Consider the following 7,314-nt stretch of genomic DNA (forward strand, 5'->3'; position numbering starts at 1 on the left):
TAAGGCAATTGCTTCTATTTGAACTTCATCATCTAATTGAGGGATGATATATCCATTTCAACAATTAAATAATAACCAAAAGATGGAATTGAAATTTCATGATCCCAAACTTAAGTGCTAAGATTTCCTTGAAGATAGAGTAATAATGCATTTCAGCATTTATGAACCTTTCACTGTTGAATTCACAAATACACCTCATGCATTCAACTTCTTCTAGGAGAATAACGGCCCAATATTTATCACTAGCATCTGTCTGGAGAATTCTTTTGCCATCTGAAGGAATTTGCAATGGAAAAAAATCCTTGAATTTCTCTCTGAGAGCCTTAACTACAATGGTATAAGATTTTCCCCAGGGAGGAGGATCTTTTTTTAGCATCTTCTAGAGTAGATGTATGAGTTTTGAAATTTTTGGCACAAAGTCTCTTACGTAATTGATAATACCTAGAAACTGTTGTACTTGTTAGGGGGGAATTCTCATCGGGAAACTTTAATAATTCTTTGGCAATATGCTCCCCTGAATAGTAAGAACCATCCTTGAAATCCATTCCAAGGAACACAATTTTCTTCTAAGCTATTATCATCTTCCTTTGTAAAAGCATTATGTCGTACTGCTTAACAACATCAGCAAATTGGATTAGTAATTTATAGTGAGATTGCTCATCAAGGCTAAATAAGAGGATATCATCAATGTAAATTTGAGAACTAGCACTAATAAACTGAAAAATTTTGCACATAGCATTCTAGAAGAGAGAAGGTGCAGTCTTTAATCCAAAAGAGAGTATTTTCTACTGGTAATGCTGATTGGGAATGCATAACCGTATTTTGTTGCTATCTTCTGGTTGAATTCCAAGTTGCTAAAACCCCACCATGAGGTCAAACTTGGAGTAGATCTTTGCATTAGTTAAACGTGCAAACAAAGCCTTTCTGTTGAGTAGAGGACAGTCATCATCTTGTAGGAAATGGTTTAGAAGTTGGTAATTTATTACATATATGTTCTTTCCCTTATTTTGCTCAGCTCATTTGTTGACATAGAAAGCTTCGCATGCCCATTGAGAGTAAGATGGCTCGATTATTCCTTGCTGAACTAACTGTTAGCATTCTTGAAGAGCTAGGATTGCATATTTTGGTTTCATCCCTGAATAAGTTACCTTTATTGGGTTGATATCTTCGTTTTTCTTGAAAGGCAAATGGACAAAGAACTCAAAATTCTGCCACAAATGATTGAAGCATTTTGCCAAACACTCTGAGTGAATTTCTGCACATGAACTCAGCAACTGCTGCAAAATCAATTTATGGGGCTGATTGCAAGGAATACATCCTTTTGATGTCAACAAATTTCTTGAACTTGTCTTTAAAGCATAGACCATTATGAAGTACCTGAAGAGCAGCAAGTTGGTTGAGAATATCATATCCAACTATGACGTCTTTGTTTGGATCTGAGGATCCAAGATTCTAGTAGTAATTGAGCATTTAGGGAAAAAAACGAATCTTTATGGGCTTGCTTCTTAGTTTGTAGAGAATATCTCATTCACCAGAAGTGTCTGATTTGTGGTTCCTAAAATTTGTCAGGAAGAATTTTAAGATCAATGATGGATGCACTGGCTCCAGTATCAATAAGTGCGATAACATGGACATGCATATCATACATAGTGAATATGATGTGTATGGGTAGATATGGATTAAGAGAGGAGGTGATTTTGAAACTCTCAAGGTTTTCAAAGGCTTCGGGTCTGGATTGATAGAGGTCTCAAGGTTTTCAATTGGTAGGTGTGCGGGCTCTGGAGGAAGTGTTGTACTCATAAAGTAAAGGCTATTAGTGTCACTAGGTGTTTCATCCTCACTATCAAAAGTTTCAATAGCACAAATGATATTCTCTTGTACATCATCTCCAAGAGAAAAGACGGATTCAAGATCATCATTATCAAGAGAAATACCTATTGTTTTCTCAAACTTCTAGATCATGCTTATTTTTCTTAGTTGCCTTAGGATGCCTTTTAGCAAAATGCAATTTTTGTCCGCAAATGAAACATGTGTTCCCTTTTTCTTTTTGGAAACTTCGATTTGCAAATAAACTTATACCTCTTCTTCTTGGAAGATTTGAACTTAATCTTCCTCAGATGTGCTCCCGCTTCTTTGTGGAGCACTCACAATTAATATGTCCTTTTGGACATTTGATTTACAACTCAGACTTCTAGAATGTTTTGTCTAACTGGACATTAGCTTAGAGATAGGATTTGATGGAGTATCTTTTTTGGCAAAGACTATCAATAGCTAGACGAACTTCTAGCTAGATTTCTCCAAACGTAACATCCAAGGTTCTTCTTCTTTTGATCTGAAAATTTATTTCAACAGTTATGGCAATATTTTTTGAAATAGACATCAAGAAGACTATTTGAGGGCCAGATCAACTCCTATATCATCGAAGAGTTTTATCATTTCTTTGAAGTGTCAATCTAGATCTTTTCTTTTACAAGAACAACATTTCCTTTCAAAGAATTCTCACCGCTTCCATTCCTTTTGATGTTTTATAACACCAATAAAAATTTGGTGAATCAAACTGAGCGCATGGTAGAAGTCTTCAAATGCCAAAAAATGATTATGGTCGGCTAGGGTAAGGCAGTTCTACCAACCTTTCAGACTTCTATTAAACCCACTAACAAATTCAGATAGAATATCATAGTTGATAGTTCTGACTTTAATGATATGGTAGTCATCTAGGCATGAAATTCTTTTAGTCGATCTATTCACTTCAAGTATGGAAGATCATCCAAAGTAAACCCAATCTTTTGAAGAAGTCGTGTTTCTACTTTCTCTTTGAAACACATTAGACCAGCTCGATTGGAATTGTTCTGCAGTTGATTCCATGTCATCATCTTCATCTGCCATCATTACTCCATGCTACTGAGTGTCTTCTAAAGGTAATGTTATGGTTAATTCGGATAAAGTATCCAATTCATCACTTGAACTTTCCTCAGTTTGATCTAGTTCAGTTGCAATTGTTTCTACAGCTGGAAAAGCTTGTTGTTGCTATTGTCACAGAAAAGACTCAATAGGATTAGAGATCATGAATAATGAAAAAGGATCTCTGTTCTTGGATTCTAAGGTTTTTCCTTTCCTTTTCAAGTCTCAAACACACTCTCGTAGAGTTCTGATATCATGGCATCGAGGCATCAAATCTTGCCTAGCTGAGATCTCTGCAAATATATTTTTAGTAGAGTTTAACAAAGAACTATTAAGATGTAGAGTTGGAGTAGCAGTTGGGGCAAAAGGATTAGCTAGCTGTCTCAGATGATGAGGAAGACCTCTTTCAGTTCAACTATTTGTTGTTTACTTTTGTTATTTCTTCCATCGGATTATCCAAATAATGATGTTGGATTCTTCCAACTATTTCAAGGTTTCTAGTCATTTCTTTTATTTTGATGGAAATTTCTATACCTTGGTCAGCTCTCCGATGCACACGATCAAGTCGTTCTTGTAAAGCACTGAGACCTTCATGTATGGTTCTGAGAATTATGTTAATCTGCCGATGAGCAGTAATATGAGAAGCAAGCACCTTGTTTTGAAGAAAAGCATTCTCAATTTATCAATTAAGGATAGCTTCTCCCGTAGAAAGCTTCTTGGGGTTTCCACTAGCGTCAACTCTTAAAAGATTTGGTACTTTAGCAATATGTTCCAATCTTTGACCCAAATTAGTTATCTCAAACTCTTGTTCTAACTGAGGTGTAGGTGTCGATGGGGGAAACTCGACGGAAGAGAACATACAAACAACCAAAAGTTGTGTGGTCATATTTTGTTCAAGTTATCCGACTTTTTGGTCATTTGACACTAGATCAATAGGAGGATAAGCTTCTCCTCATCTGCAAGATAACTATTTTTTAATCCATTTGTAAATGGGTTTGTGAAATGGGGGAATGGGTTCTTGTTTTAACTTTATTTTTCGAAGCTTTAGTTTTGGTGGTTCATTAGGCTCATGATCAGGAGGTGGCGATGAGGAGACTGGAGGTAATACGGAAGTAAAAATAAATACTACATAGGATACCATAAACTATTACCTTCCACCATCTTCACCAAGAGGACCTATGGAAAAATCTCCATCTAGATATCTCTGGTAGAAAGGATCTTGGGCCTTTTTCTATTTTTTCTTCGTCAAATGGCAATCATCTTCTTCTTCTAGATGGGTTGTACAAAGTTCACACTAGTAGTCCACATCCTAATAACAATGTCATGTAACCGGGTCTTTGAAATAGTAAATACAATTACCACTTGCATCAAACGAGTAAATAGGATTACCACTTGCATCTTCTTGGTGGTCTTGAACAGGTTGGACCATAATAGAGTTGGATGCTTCTATCTTTTGCTCATGCTGTCAAGTTTAATAACCACATTGCCATCCTTTTTCTTGGTAAACTTTGATTTAGTGGACTAGACCGGACATCCTTGTAGAGCTTTTTATAGTTGGTTAGCCAAGATTTTGGGAGGAGTTTAACCAACTCATCTATGGAAATTTGTCTAAGGACATAAACACAGGATGTTGTATGGTTATTGTCCACGGAGATCATTAAGGCATCTTTTGATGTTAGAAGAGAAAGATCTATGGTGTGGTTCTACACCCTATACAGCATTTGACAGTGTGTTCGTAAAATTCTAAATGCAAATGAACGAGTCAACGAAAATGTCGAACAACTAATAGAATGATGAGAAGAATATCGTCCCACAGAGATTGATAATTAATAAACCAACTAAATATTAAAAATGGACTAATTCTAAAATTTATCTAACATATCAAAATAAAATTGAGAATAAATAAAAATTGACAATCTAAGAAACAAAATTTTGGAACTAAAGGCAAATAATCAATCAAATAAAATATGTTAGAGCATCCAATTTCATCATAAGCACTAGATATGAATTTCATATCATTATGCATACAAGAACAATATCAAACATGTGATAGCGGAATTTCCTAGTCTGTTTACTATCATATCTCTAGGTGTAGCAAACATACTCAGTTTATCAATCCACTATATCTTTATGTGAATTTAAATAAACATAAGTGCATTAAAATATGTGAATATTCTTGGTTTACAATAAATCTTTTGGACCACCTTATAACCGAAAGTCACACAAATAACATGGTATACATCTATCTACATTTAATTGATGATTATATATTATAAGGAGCAATTGCATATTATCATTTCTCAGTCTCAAACATACACATCATATCATTTAAATGGTGGCCAGTCACTTAAAGGCATTAAGCACAATAATATATAACTCACATAAATGAAATCACTCATAGTGTATAAAAAGTATGATTTTCATATCATCATGGTTAGGCTACATCGTAGCCCTAACAAAAGAAAATTAGAACATAATAGAAGAAGAAGCAGAAATATAAATTAAACCAAACATCTTGAATTAAAGAACAAGAATTTTGTCACCACTTTTTGTCTTCTCTTCAAATATTTGAAAAACTCCCATAATAGTGAAAACAAAAATGATAAAAAAAAAATAGTTGTCCCCCCAACCTTTCGATGTTATCCTATAAGGATAATATCCTAGACTCCTATCACAAGACAATTGCTTCTTTTTCGCATAAAATTAGGATATAAATCACAGAATTCTCAAATTGGTATTCACCTTCTAACTCTAGGTAGCATCTTCATTTCCTTCTTTTTGTCATTTTTTCCTTATTTTCTCCGTGTCTCATTATTCTGCATAAACAAGGAAAATTTGAGTAAATAGAAACAAATCCAAATATTTTCTCACAAATAGTGCATTATTTGTTACCTAAAATAGGTAAAATAACTCTATTTTTATAGAGTTATCATAGTGCAAAGTAGCAACAAAAGAATCTGCTACTTGGGGAGTAGACTTTCAAGGCAATAAAATGTTAAGGGTCAAAAGGTTTGGAAAAAGGGTGACAAACATCGTACCAACGTTTAAGGAAGTCTCGACTGTTCTAATACAAGCATGTTAGTAGTCAAGAAATCTTGTATCTGGAAGAGCTATATGGACAACCACTCAACCATGGAAAGACAAGGCGAGAAGAATTGCACCATAGTGCAAATAGGTGTACCCTTGCGGAATGCATTGTTGAAGGAAATCAGGAAGAATATGAAGAGTAACAAATTGTTCTTGCTACTTAGTAGGAATTGGATGTTGATCAAACCGGATAAATTGTACATATTCCTTCGCCTCTTTTAGAGTGTGACAGATTAACTGTCTGATAGAGTGGTTGGGAGAAACAGAAGATGTTTGTTTGACAAAAGCAGCATAAGGATTTACAGGAGGAAGAATAGTAGGTAAGATCTTCTTGGTTTTATTGAAGTAGGATACCTCATAAAGCCAATCAATCTTGGAGGCTTCAAATTGCTGAAAAGAACTTGATGGAATTAGGGTGACCGGAACATCTACTACAGGAGTAGAAAGTATTTTAGTTTGGGTGTTCTCACTCATGATGAAGTAATACCTTCCCTCCAAACATTGTGGTATTACAAATCTTAGAATGATATTATAGCACGTAATCTGGCTATGATACCATAAAGAGGGTTATGTTCATAACAGAATTTAGCAAATGCAGGTATTCAGCACCCTTGCAATGCCTCCCATAAGCCTTACTTTGTCGGTATCGATGTTTAGCATCCAACTAAATTCTTATTATGAACATAAGGCCTTCTGGCCTCAGTTTCTGACCAATAATTGGTCACATTGTTGTATTATTGATGTTTGTCTTATCTTTCCCCTATGCTTATATCATTTGAAGGGCAGAGTTCCTCTAATAATAAAATCTCGTGTTGTAATGTGTAAAAATCATGCAAGGCTAAATCTTCTTCCTTCTTCTCTTCAAATATCTTTTTGGTATTAGGAATCTTCATATGGTAAGATAGCATAATATGCTCTGCACTCACCTCCATGAGGATCTTGTGCATTAGAAATTGAGGCCATAAGGCCTTATGTTCAAAATAAGAATCTAGCTTGATGCTAAAAATCAATCTTAATACTATGGGAGGCACCACAAGGGAACTAAATACCTGCATTTGCTAAATTTTGTTATAAACATAGTCCCCTTCATCAATGGAGGGGAGAAGCAGGCTACCGCTTTTTATTCTTTGCCTGTATAACCAACCAGCAGATTCTGTGGGTTAATATTACGGGTGATCGGTTCCTAAGGGTGATCGGGTCTATGGTTCTTGGTTTTAAAGTTCTAAAACCAAGAACCGGACCGATCAATTCTCGAACCATTGGTTCCAGAACCGGTCTGGTTCTCGGTTCTATCCGAGAATCGGGCCAAAGCATAGTCATAACTAT

The sequence above is a fragment of the Syzygium oleosum genome, unplaced genomic scaffold (assembly GCF_021117445.2).
Source record: "Syzygium oleosum isolate NSW1041296 unplaced genomic scaffold, Sole_v2.1 Sole_v2.12, whole genome shotgun sequence".
In the NCBI taxonomy this organism is placed as follows: Eukaryota; Viridiplantae; Streptophyta; class Magnoliopsida; order Myrtales; family Myrtaceae; genus Syzygium; species Syzygium oleosum.